Source organism: Dendropsophus ebraccatus, unplaced genomic scaffold (genome assembly GCF_027789765.1).
Source record: "Dendropsophus ebraccatus isolate aDenEbr1 unplaced genomic scaffold, aDenEbr1.pat pat_scaffold_1144_ctg1, whole genome shotgun sequence".
Classification (NCBI taxonomy): domain Eukaryota; kingdom Metazoa; phylum Chordata; class Amphibia; order Anura; family Hylidae; genus Dendropsophus; species Dendropsophus ebraccatus.
This window is the reverse complement of record NW_027208561.1, coordinates 3,996-17,846: the sequence shown is the minus strand read 5'-3', so window position 1 is coordinate 17,846 and position 13,851 is coordinate 3,996. Positions and strand designations below refer to the sequence as shown.

The 13,851-nt window shown below is 46.9% G+C and overlaps 1 pseudogene; it reads right to left on the bottom strand.

Annotated features, from left to right (window-relative positions):
* The window catches only part of LOC138774953 (NACHT, LRR and PYD domains-containing protein 12-like), a 37,049-nt pseudogene extending 23,581 nt beyond the window's left edge, over window positions 1–13,468 (bottom strand).
* Between the last annotated feature and the right edge of the window lie 383 nt (window positions 13,469–13,851).

Here is a 13,851-nt window from a genome sequence, read left to right as displayed (position 1 = left end):
TCTAAGAAGAAAAAGTAAAAAGGGTGTCATAAGACACTACACAAGGGACGCTCTGCGGAGCTAGAGGTGAGGCCTTTGGCCAATGTTCAGTGACCCAAGACGCCTCACTTTGCTGCCAAAGAGATGATGTATATGGACTGATGCATCATAGCACCACTAAGAGTGTATATGGACTGATGCATCCAGTCTTCCCGTTTTTTTCCCAATTTCTATTTGCACTATGGAAAATCTCACAATTGCCTTCTGCATTGTTTAAAAGTTATTTATTGTTGCCAAATGTGTCTATTTATAGTGTATATTGTCTTACTTAAACCATGCCGTGTTAACCTTCTTTCACAACTTCCTCTAGGACAAAGCTACCAGAGTAAAGGTCTACGTAGATTACTGCACAGCGCAAGACAGCTTGGAAGTCTCAGGAACCTGCTACACCCATATAACAGACGACTGTGGCTCGTGCTACCAACCTAGGACTGGTTGTACACAACTAGGGTCAGACTATAGTCTATACGCAAGTATGAGTATTATTTATCTCTTCTGATCTACACTCCTGTTCCAGCAGAGCACATATTCTACATTGGGCAGGGTTTCCTCTGGCAAATCCTCTCCTCTTCCTTCTCTGCAAAGCACTTACTTCTACAAATCACCTACTATTGGCTCTACCTTACTGTTAACAACTATGTTTCAGTGTCAAGATTTGCACTATATTACGTGTACTGTTCACCTCATGCCTTGTTCAATAAAGTGTTCTGTTTGTCTACTAAACTCACGGGACTCCATCAAATCTGCCAGCACCTGCACCCATACATGCCACCGAACACTTGGGTTATTTTTCCCCTTTCTGTGAGTGGCGGTGCCAACTACCCGGGTGGGGGTATTGCCACTCCAAGTTGCCGTAACAAGTGCCCAAGTTACTCTCAACACTCCTGGAGGTTACCAACCATTTGGGGACAGCAGACTGGCCAAACAGGTATCAACATCACAACTGTATACACCTACACCCTAGTCATCACAGAAGTGACTGAGTATCTACATTCTGTACATCACAGCTCCATTGATTCTAAATAGAGATGAGTGAGTAGTGAAATATTCGACTTTTGAGAATTCGAATCGAATAGGCACTGATATTCGATTATTCAAACGAGTATTAGATCCCATTATAGTCTATGGGAAAAAAATTAGCGGCACTTGGAAATCAAAATTCAACAACTTGGAGGTCACCAAGTCCCCCATGAAACCTCCCTAAACGATGCCAATACCTCCGGAATGACACTGGGACATTGGGGGGAGCATGCCTGGGTGCACCCAACACCCCAAAATCGCAGTATAATGCCACTCTCCGCAGTTGAATATTTGCGAACGCTTTACGAACATTTATGGCAATGTTCACACATTTCCTTCATATTTCTTGCGCAGCGTTACATACATGATTCCAATGGGCGTCCGTATCATGCATCATGCTGTACAAACGTTATTGGAACAGTATGTATAATGTGCCTTTTACTGGTCTACTGGAACAGTATGTATCAGGTGCCCTTAGTGGGCTACTGGAGCAGTATGTATAACCAGTGGCGGAACTACCGCCATAGCAGCAGTAGCTGCTGCTAAGGGGCCCGTCTGTGTGATGTCCCCTGGTTAGCTGTGCAGGACCTGGTCCCCTGATAATAGCTAACCAGGGGAGAACGATCTTTGTTGAACTGCAGGGATGACACTCACCTGCAGGGGGCGGCATCACAAAGTACGGTGGGAGAGAGAGAAAGACCGGCCTGTCAGCTGCCTGCACGCATCCTGTGAGGTTGGATGACCTCTGACCCCTAGCCCTCTCCTGCCGGGACCTCGGAGAGACAGTGACAGCTCCCTCCTCCTCCTGTAAGTACACACTGTCACTGATAAAAGAAGTGTGTGTGGTTTTTATTTCTACAGGAGCTGTGACATGCAGCCTGGGGCACGGCACTGCATATATATATATACACACACACACACACACACACAGTGTCAGACTGGATGCATATACATGCATTAGCGGGCTGGAGATAGATAGATAGATAGATAGATAGATAGATAGATAGATAGATAGATAGATAGAAAGATAGATAGATAGGAGATCAGGTCTGGTATAGTAATGTTATACAGTCACAGTATGGTGGTATCAGGTCTGGTATAGTAATGTTATACAGTCACAGTATGGTGGTATCAGGTCTGGTATAGTAATGTTATACAGTCACAGTATGGTGGTATCAGGTCTAGTATAGTAATGTTATACAGTCACAGTATGGTGGTATCAGGTCTGGTATAGTAATGTTATACAGTCACAGTATGGTGGTATCAGGTCTGGTATAGTAATGTTATACAGTCACAGTATGGTGGTATCAGGTCTGGTATAGTAATGTTGTACAGTCACAGTATGGTGGTATCAGGTCTGGTATAGTAATGTTGTACAGTCACAGTATGGTGGTATCAGGTCTGGTATAGTAATGTTGTACAGTCACAGTATGGTGGTATCAGGTCTGGTATAGTAATGTTATACAGTCACAGTATGGTGGTATCAGGTCTGGTATAGTAATGTTGTACAGTCACAGTATGGTGGTATCAGGTCTGGTATAGTAATGTTGTACAGTCACAGTATGGTGGTATCAGGTCTGGTATAGTAATGTTGTACAGTCACAGTATGGTGGTATCAGGTCTGGTATAGTAATGTTGTACAGTCACAGTATGGTGGTATCAGGTCTGGTATAGTAATGTTATACAGTCACAGTATGGTGGTATCAGGTCTGGTATAGTAATGTTGTACAGTCACAGTATGGTGGTATCAGGTCTGGTATAGTAATGTTGTACAGTCACAGTATGGTGGTATCAGGTCTGGTATAGTAATGTTATACAGTCACAGTATGGTGGTATCAGGTCTGGTATAGTAATGTTGTACAGTCACAGTATGGTGGTATCAGGTCTGGTATAGTAATGTTATACAGTCACAGTATGGTGGTATCAGGTCTGGTATAGTAATGTTATACAGTCACAGTATGGTGGTATTAGGTCTGGTATAGTAATGTTATACAGTCACAGTATGGCAGCTGAAGCTGTTGCCTACCAATCCTGTGATAAGAATTACTACAGACAATATGCAGATCATGTACAGTAAGCAGTTAAAAACCACATAGAAAAAAAAATTCAGACAATGGAGGGAGGCGGAGCGAGCAGGCAATGTGAGAAGACGTGCAGGCCGGGAGCTCCGTCCACACAGCAGCTAAAAAGGCCAGAAAAAGCGCATTTATCGCCCGACACCTGCATGGGGAAGAGGTCTAGAAGTGGCCCCCACCTACCCGCACCGCTCACCCGCTCCGGGACCGCCACCCGCACTCTGGACCGCTATTTCCAGCCGATACCTGGTGAGCCCCGCCACGCGGCACGTCCCATCCGGAGGTCCCTGCTCCGCTGCGCCGCAGATCCCTCTCGGCCCTCCAGCCTCCCGCCGGTCCTGAGCCTCTGGTCGGCGCCCACGTTACCTGGCCTCCCGGTCCGTTCCCCGCTGACTGCCGGCGGCGGAGCTCCAACTTCCGGTCCGGCCGCATGTGAGGGATCGCGGGCGCCATCTTGCCTCTGCACACCGCCATCCCGGCCCGCCTGTGGAAAGCCTCCGTCACTGCTGGGAGAGGCCCCAACGCCACCTGAGGTACTGTCTCTCCCTCACTGCTGCCTGGCAAACCCCTCAGCGCTCCCCCTAAGCTTGGGCACCGAGCAGCTGGACACCTCTGTGCTGTGCTCAGCTTCCAGCCAGGACTTCCCTGACTCACAGGACTCCCTGCCCTTAGTGTCTGCTGTGTTGGCCCTGGGAATGTCAACAGCCCCTAAACCCCCCAGAGGGGACAAAGTTAAATCCTCTAAAGGGTCAGATACCCCCCACAAGCATAAAAACAAAAAGGGCCCTGACACTGCCTCAGCTACTCAGCTTGATTTGTGGGTGCAAAATGGGGAATCTGACTCTGATGCTTCTCTCCCAGATGTTCAAACTAAAAGTGGTCTCCAAAAGCTGCTTTCTCAACTCCCCACTAAAAACGACTTCAACTCCCTTGTCGCTAAAGTGCAAAATGCTTGTAGGGAGGAGATTGCGGCTGTACGCAAAGACTTACAACACATGGCAACTAGGGTGGACGAGCTAGAGGAGCACCATGATCACACCCGCTCCTACATTTCCGAGCTACATGCTACTTCAGTTTCGCAATCTTCTGCTATGAATGATATGCAACGGCACTTAGAGGACCTAGACAACCGGGGGAGACGCAACAACATACGGCTTAGAGGGCTCCCTGAGGCTACGCAGGAGGAGGATCTAATGGCTACCCTGGAGGCTATCTTCAACTCTATCCTGGACGAGCCTGCGACTCACAAAATCAAACTGGACAGGGCCCATCGGGCCTTGAAGCCCAAAACCACAACGGGATCCCCTCGGGATGTGATTTGCTGTGTTCATGACTTTGCCCTGAAAGAACGCATTATGGCCAGAGCCCGTGTCCTCAAAGACTTTGAATTTGATGGGGCCCCTCTACAGTTATTCTCCGACCTGTCCTGGATCACCTTACAAAAGCGGCGATCCCTGCGCCCCTTGCTTGCTGTTCTCCGGGACCATCAGGCTACTTATCGCTGGAACTTTCCATTCGCCCTAACGGCCCGCCGGGACGGCCGGACTGCCACCTTTAGGGATCCGGACGACCTAGCTGCATTTTGCGACACCCTTGGGGTCCCTACCCCGAGACTATCGGACTGGACTGTCGCCCCCCCGCCCCCTCCACCCCCGGCGGTCTGGACCACGGTCTCTCAGAAGCGGCAACGTCCGAGGTCTCATACCACCTCACCCCCATCTCGGAGCTCCCCGAGTCGTGACTTCTGAATTACTTAGAAGATTTGGGCCCTCTGATCTTCTCTCCCTCCTTCTTCATTGAAAACTATTGCAACACCTGCTGGCCTTTACTCATACGTTATATTGTTTTGCATTTTTTGCTGTGTGGACTTGTTCCGTAGTTCTGGTTTACTGTAAGACCTTCTCTACTGTCTGTCTCCTCCTCTTCCTCTGGGGCTCTTCCCGCTTGGCACTTCAACTTAAGTGTTTTATATTGTACCCCACTTTGGAGTGCTGCCCTCGCCCGTGCACTTGGACCACGGGATTCTGGCCCAGTGCCATGTTCTATTGGGTTTTGAATGTTTTCCTAATTTGTTCCATGTTCGTGTGTTTGTCTTGTCCATGTCCTCTTGTCTACCTTGTTTCCTTCCCTTTCCCTACTCAGGTTCTCCTTCCTCTGCTCCTGGCGCCTTTGTCTCCAGTGCTGAAAGATACTACACAGTTACCTGGGACCCCGGCTCCTCTTCTTTCTTCAGGACCCGGTGAGTTACCTCCTACGCAGATGACCATGATTCTAACTCCCCATGACTAGTCTATTTTCCTTAAATGTCAAGGGCCTTAACTCTAACACAAAAAGGCGCCTACTATTGCAGGAGCTGCGAACCTCACATGCAGACATAGCATTTGTACAAGAGACCCATTTTGATTCCACAACTTGCTTTAGCTTTGCCAGACACTCGTACCCGACAGTTTACTCAGCCTCTTCTGGATGTAAAAAAGCTGGAGTGGCGATCTTGATCTCTCGCCACTGCCCCCTGCAAGTCACGACGCACTACTCAGACCCGGGGGGGAGATTTGTGATTGTAGTGGGCTCCTTGCAGGGTAGGACGGTTATGCTATGCAATCTATATGCACCCAATAAACGCCAGATTCCCTTCCTCCGTGGGGTACTTGCTCGCCTGGCCAAATATCCCCCTGCCCCCCTGATTGTGGGCGGTGATTTTAATCTCCCCTTTTCGGAAAAAGCGGATAGACATTCGGTAAGGGGACATCCCCCCTCGCCAGAATTATCGAGGCTTTCGCGAGAGTTTTGCAAACTAATCCGTTTGCATAATTTATATGACTTATGGCGCATAGGCCATCCTACTGAGGCCTCTTTCTCTTTCTTCTCTCACCCTCATGCCACCCACACCAGAATAGACTATTTCTTTGGAAATATCCCCACAGTGCGGCTACTCCGGGATGCAGACATTGGGCCTATCTCGTGGTCTGACCACGGTCCTCTGTCGCTGACCCTACAATGTCCCACTGCCCCTACCCGTACCTGTCATTGGAGACTTAATGACTCTCTTCTAAAACATCAAATATCCAGAGACTCCATCAAAACTGCCCTCACCAATTACTATCGGGAAAATGAAGGCTCTGTCACATCTCAGACTATCCTCTTGGAGGCCCATAAGGCTGTCATCCGAGGCCACTGTATAGCCTTGGGGACTCGCCTGAAAAAAGACCGCCAAACTCGTCTCTTGGAAACCCGGGGAAAAATTGGGGAGTTGGAAAAAACCTTGTTGGCTCGACCTTTGATCTCTACCCTGCGTAGATTGGTTGCAGCTCGTGCCCAGCTCAAAGATTTGTTGATGTATAAAGTGGAACGTCTGCTCCTATACTCACGGCAACGTTTCTATGAAAAAGGCAATAAGGCACACACTTTGTTGGCCCGTATGCTTTGAGAGAGGTCGGCTGCCCAATCTCCGCGGGCCCTAAGAGACGAACAGGGCTCCATTCACTACCATCCTTCAAAAATCTCCTCCCTTTTAACTAAGTATTTCTCCGCCCTCTACTCTCTCCCCTCAACCCTTCCATTAGACCCGGAGGCCCGCTCACGCAAAATAGGCGAATTCCTCTCCTCCTGTGATCTGCCCACACTGCCCCCGGATGCATTGGCTGACCTGAACGCCCCCATCACTGCTGAAGAGCTGGAGGAGGTCCTCAAAAATCTCCCCTCTGGCAAATCACCTGGGCCAGATGGCTTCACCTACCTATACTTTAAAACCTTCTCTGCCGAACTTGTCCCACGCTTAGTCCCACTCTTTAATGCGTTCCTGGACGGAACTGCCGTACCCTCCACTATGCTCCACTCTCTTCTTACATTAATCCCCAACCTGGCAAAGATCCTCTGGACTGTGCCAGCTATAGGCCGATAGCCCTCCTGAACTCAGACTTAAAACTGTTCACTAAAATATTGGCCAACCGCCTGGGCTGTTGGCTACCGTCCCTAGTGAATGCTGACCAGGTGGGCTTTGTGTATAATAGACAAGGCGCGGATAACACACGGAGGGTAGTGGACCTGATAGATGCGGTTAACCTACAAGGAGAGCAGGCTATGGTGCTAAGTCTGGATGCTGAAAAGGCGTTTGATCGCCTTGGCTGGCCTTTTTTATTTGAGACACTGAAACACTTCGGATTTCAGGGCTCCTTTTTAACAGCCATCCGTGGGTTGTACTCCAGGCTGACCGCCTCTGTCAAGACCACTCATAACCAGTCTGATACCTTTGCTCTTTCTAATGGCACGCGTCAGGGGTGCCCCCTGTCCCCACTACTATTTGTTCTTTGCATTGAACCCCTGGCTGCGGCCATTAGAATTAACCCGGACATTCGGGGTGTGTCTGTTAGAGGGAAGGAGTTCAAAATCATGCTGTTTGCTGACGATGTATTACTGACTTTGACGAACTTACCCACCACTCTCCCAATTCTGCATGCTCTTTTGAACTCCTTTGGGACCCTCTCCGGATACAAAATAAACACATCTAAGACCGAAGCGCTCCCCCTTAACCTCCCGAGCTCCACTCTCCAACAACTCACTGCTAACTTTAAGTATAAGTGGTCTTCCACCTCCATATGCTACCTAGGCATTCGCCTAACCCCTACTTACCATTCTTTATATTCTACTAACTATATCCCCTTATTCAGAGACATTAGAGCCCTACTAGAGAAATGGAAAGATCACTATATTTCCCTTCTGGGTCGAGTGGCTGCTGTAAAAATGTCCATTCTGCCGAAGCTACTGTATCATTTCGAAACCCTCCCAGTGAACGTTCCTAGAGCGGCACTTAAATCACTCCAAACGGCCTTGTTCCGGTTCATTTGGAATGGGAAGAGGCATAGAATTCCTAGAACGGTTATGATGTCTGGCAAAACTCAGGGCGGACTGGCTGCCCCAAACATTCTACACTACTACTGGGCCACCCACCTGAGACATGTAGCTTCTTGGTCCCAATATCATGCCTACAATAAGTGGACGGAGATAGAAAAGCGATGGCTAGCTCCAACGCACCCTAATTCCTTGCTATGGCACCGATCCCCACCCCCACCCGTAACTGGACCCTTGCTGGGACCCATCCTCTTTACCCGATATATCTGGTCCACCTGTGTGGCTAAGTTCCATCTTACTTCCCCAGCCTCTCCTATGATATCGTTCTTGCTACACCCTCAGTTTCCCCCGGGACTGGAGTCTGGGATAGTCCAGCTGTGGGGTGGAAGGAAATTATTCCAGTTTGCAGATGTGGTGAACCCCATCACTCGAACGTTGCTGACGTTCGAGGACTTGGCTCATAAACACAATCTACCTCCCACGGAGCGGTACACCTATCTGCAACTACACCACTATATGGACTCCACATTGGGGACCCTTACGGTCTCGAAACCCACAGCATATGAACAATTGATCCGTAGAGGGCACTCCACTAAGGGTTTAATATCTGACATATATAGAATTCTAAATTCCCCTGTTGACGACTCCTTCCCCCGCCACAAATATATGGACAAATGGGAGAACATCCTCTCGACATCTATCTCCCCAGAAACCTGGCAGATTATCTGGAGTAGGGCGGCCAAGTCCTCCATCTGCACGACCTATAAAGAAACTCAGTATAAAATTCTAATGATGTGGTACCACACTCCTGAGTTGCTTCACAGATTAAACGCTACTGTCTCTCCGCTATGCTGGAGGTGCAATGGAGCGACGGGCTCCCTATACCACATTTTCTGGCTCTGCCCTTCTATCCAACCCTACTGGCAGGCAGTCTGTAATCTGGCGTCTGCGGTTCTGCAAAAACCAATCCCCGGGGACCCCAAGATCTGCCTGCTAAACCTCGCCCCGAAGACACTGGGCAAAAACTCCACCCGCCTGTTGATGCAAATCTTGATGGCAGCTAAGACCCTTATAGCTCGGCACTGGAGACAAACGACCCCTCCCTCCCGCCTAGATCTTGTAGCGCGGATCAAAGAATTGAGATCGCTAGAATATCTCACTGCTTCAATTAACAATAAAATAGAAGGTTTTGAAAAGATTTGGGAACCCTGGGATACCTACTCTTCTTCCTAAAGTACTACAGTTTGGAGGCCTGAGTCCTACCCCCCCCCCCCCCCCCCCCCCCCTTCCCTTCTGTTTCCTTCTACTGTCTTGTTAAATGTACGTCTCACTTTCTGTGGTGTAGTTTGGTTCGCTGCAGGACTTCTTGCACCTGATATAATCCCCGTTTGGGACTTCTGTTTTACTTTTTTTTTTTACAGGTGACACTGCCTTTACTGCCATAGCCTCCCTTCTGCCTGCTGCTCCATTGCGGAGCGCGGTTTTTTTCCTGCACTTATAATTGTTTGCTTATATGTCAGTGTCTTACCATACGACTGTTTCTTACTCCTTTATGAGATAAGCGGTGAACCTATATGTTTTGTCACTGCTCTGTTTGAATGTTATTTGAAAAAATTTAATAAAAACGACATTTATATAAAAAAAAAAATTCAGACAATGTATGTGGCCTAAACCATGCGTCCATTTCTTCCCCAGTAGCCGGGAGGGGGCCCATTGGAAAGTTTGCTATGGGGCCCAGACATTTTTAGTTACACCCCTGTGTATAACGTGCCCTTAGTGGTGTTAACCAGGGACACTATAAGTCACTTGTACACACAGGGTACTGGAATGAATACACCTGCTGATGCTGATGCTGCTGTTATATCATCTTTTTCTTAGCACTGAGAAGCTTTGGATGCAGAGATGACTTTTTCGCTGGATCTTAGCCCTGAAGAGGACTTTTGGGTTCTGTAGTAATCCTGCCTAACCAAAACACTACTAAAACCTATCTCTCCCTGCTCCAAGATCTTTCCCTGACTAGGTTAAAAGCTCATCTGCTGTCGAGAAGGGGGAGCCAAGTATTCAAGATTTGAGGTCATGTGGTTCAGCCATCCAATGAGGGTAGACGCCGTTTTTGCGCTGCGTGCGTACTCCCAGGGTCCCTCATGGCCTCCCTGCATGGTGATTGGATTAAAAAAAAGTGCCAACTGCGATGGGAGGGCTTTTGAATGTTTCCCGCATATTCGCCTCACTACTCAATTGAATTTGAATACCGCAATATTCAATCGAATACCATCTCGATCGAATCATATTCGCTCATCTCTAATTCTAATGGAGCCGCGTCACAAAGTGGGTTTCGTCACACTGGGTGGGGGGGGGCCTGCCCCCAGTACCCCGGAGCAAGCTGGTGCTCGGGAAAAGACCAGTGAAGAGCACGGGACTGAGTGGCGTTTCAAAAAACAGTGCACTACCGTTGTCATGTCAGAGTTGTCATGTTTAGCATAGAGGAGTTAGGAACTTTATCTAAATTACTGTACAATGGCCAAGAATCCTTTTCGATGTTAAACACGCTTGTTCGTCCTCCATCTCTGCACGTATCCAATGGAGGGTTTGCTTAGACCCAAGTAAGAAAAAACAGAGCCTGTGGGTTCACTCCCTCCCCATGTTGTGACAACCTGTTTATGGAGACTTTATTATAGTTCTAAATTGTTTGGCCCTGTGGTAAAATTCAAAGCTATTGGGTAGAGGTTTGGGGGAAGATTTCATACAGAATAGAAATTGGTCTAATTTTTCTCCATTAATAGCTATATTAGGTGGTATGAATATTTATGTCCCGAGACTATGAGATTTGCATAGACTATTCTTATGCCCATCTCCATGTTCTCAGCATCTGCCCCCTGGGTGGCAGCTTGGTTTCAATTGTTAAAACCTTTATAAAGTAATTCATGAGTGGTCACTGGCCTCAGGGGTTTTCCCCCCTCACTGTTCAGCAGGGTTTGTTGGCTTGGGATTGGGGTTGCGGTATAAGGATTTATAGAAATATAAATTTTGTATTGATGTGATGGTTTGTAAAAAAATGATAGATTTTAAAATAATTAAAAAAAAAATGCATATTGACATTTATTAGACATATTAGACTAAACCACCTTCATAACATATAGGGCTCCTGTATATAACAACAGCAGGCCTCATCTTCTCACCTCTACATCCGGGACACCTCGTGAATGTAGATCTCTCAGAAGTGAGTGAGGACTCAAGCTCTCCACAATGTGCTGCAAATCATCCTGGAAGTATATATACGTCATCCTCAGGACATGTTCCTCATACTGGCTAATCTTCTCGTAGAATTGCCGGGTGGAATCATCTAGGAGGTAGAAGAATGACATCTTCTAAAATACACAAACCACTACCAACTGGGGTCACTTGGGCCAACATGAGGAAGCCTGGTAGACACTTCTGGGCATTGAGGTCTACACACCATACAATAATAATAATAACAACAATAGTAATAATAATAATAACAATAGTAATAATAATAATAATAATAATAATAATAGGGTTAAAAAAAACCATATTGCACCCGTAAGAAAAGAAACGTTAACAAACTAAGTTCCCAGAATCCTTACCATCTCCAGGAACTACAATACTCATTCCTGAGCCCGGGAGAATTCTGCAAGGTAAACACAGCTCTATTACATTTAGAAGAAGAAGAGAACTCAGACAATATTAGGACACCTATCAGAGAGGTCATACGTTTACGTCTAAGTTTAAGTAGGGGTAATAAGTAAACATATCACCAATTTTCTAAGCAAATTTATTTCTAAAAATGGCATTGACATGAAATTTTCACTGGAAAGTTTCACTGGATGTTGTTAACAACCCGTTCCTTTTTGTGCCTGACATCAGAGCAGGTGGAGCAGTATGTGTTTTTGCTCTGCTATGTTTACTACAGGTGGAGCAGTATGTATTTCTGCACTGTGATGTTGGCTTACTACAGGTGGAGCAGTATGTATTCCTGCACTGTGGTGTTGGCTTACTACAGGTGGAGCAGTATGTCTTTCTGCACTGTGATGTTGGCTTACTACAGGTGGAGCAGTATGTCTTTCTGCACTGTGAAATTGGCTTACTACAGGTGGAGCAGTATGTCTTTCTGCACTGTGGTGTTGATTTCTTACAGGTGGAGCAGTATGTATTTCTCCACTGTGATGTTGGCTTACTACAAGTGGACCAGTATGTATTTCTACACTGTGGTATTGATTTCTTACAGGTGGAGCCGTATGTATTTCTGCACTGTGGTATTGATTTCTTACAGGTGGAGCAGTATGTATTTCTGCACTGTGGTATTGATTTCTTACAGGTGGAGCCGTATGTATTTCTGCACTGTGATGTTGGCTTACTACAGGTGGAGCAGTATGGATTTCTGCACTGTGGTGTTGATTTCTTACAGGTAGAGCAGTATGTATTGCTGCACTGTAGTGTTGATTTCTTACAGGTGGAGCCGTATGTATTTCTGCACTTTGGTGTTGATTTCTTACAGGTGGAGCAGTATATATTTATGCATTGTGGTGTTTGCTTACTACCAGTGGAGCAGTATGGATTTCTGCACTGTGGTGTTGATTTCTTACAGGTGGAGCAGTATGTATTGCTGCACTGTAGTGTTGATTTCTTACAGGTGGAATAATATGCTTTTCTGCACTGTGGTGTTGATTTCTTACAGGTGGAGCAGTATATATTTCTGCACTGTGGTGTTGGCTTACTACAGGTGGAGCAGTATGTCTTTCTGCACCGTGGTGTTGGCTTACTACAGGTGGAGCAGTATGTCTTTCTGCACTGTGATGTTGGCTTACTACAGGTGGAGCAGTATGTCTTTCTGCACTGTGAAATTGGCTTACTACAGGTGGAGCAGTATGTCTTTCTGCACTGTGGTGTTGATTTCTTACAGGTGGAGCAGTATGTATTTCTCCACTGTGATGTTGGCTTACTACAAGTGGACCAGTATGTATTTCTACACTGTGGTATTGATTTCTTACAGGTGGAGCCGTATGTATTTCTGCACTGTGGTATTGATTTCTTACAGGTGGAGCAGTATGTATTTCTGCACTGTGGTATTGATTTCTTACAGGTGGAGCCGTATGTATTTCTGCACTGTGATGTTGGCTTACTACAGGTGGAGCAGTATGGATTTCTGCACTGTGGTGTTGATTTCTTACAGGTAGAGCAGTATGTATTGCTGCACTGTAGTGTTGATTTCTTACAGGTGGAGCCGTATGTATTTCTGCACTTTGGTGTTGATTTCTTACAGGTGGAGCAGTATATATTTATGCATTGTGGTGTTTGCTTACTACCAGTGGAGCAGTATGGATTTCTGCACTGTGGTGTTGATTTCTTACAGGTGGAGCAGTATGTATTGCTGCACTGTAGTGTTGATTTCTTACAGGTGGAATAATATGCTTTTCTGCACTGTGGTGTTGATTTCTTACAGGTGGAGCAGTATATATTTCTGCACTGTGGTGTTGGCTTACTACAGGTGGAGCAGTATGTCTTTCTGCACCGTGGTGTTGGCTTACTACAGGTGGAGCAGTATGTCTTTCTGCACTGTGGTGTTGGCTTACTACAGGTGGAGCAGTATGTCTTTCTGCACTGTGGTGTTGGCTTACTACAGGTGGAGCAGTATGTATTTCTGCACTGTGGTGTTGGCTTACTACAGGTGGAGCAGTATGTCTTTCTGCACCGTGGTGTTGGCTTACTACAGGTGGAGCAGTATGTCTTTCTGCACTGTGGTGTTGGCTTACTACAGGTGGAGCAGTATGTCTTTCTGCACTGTGCCGTTCCATCTGCAAAGCGCCGTTCCATCATTTCCCTAGGGATTTGATCAAATCACTGACCCCTT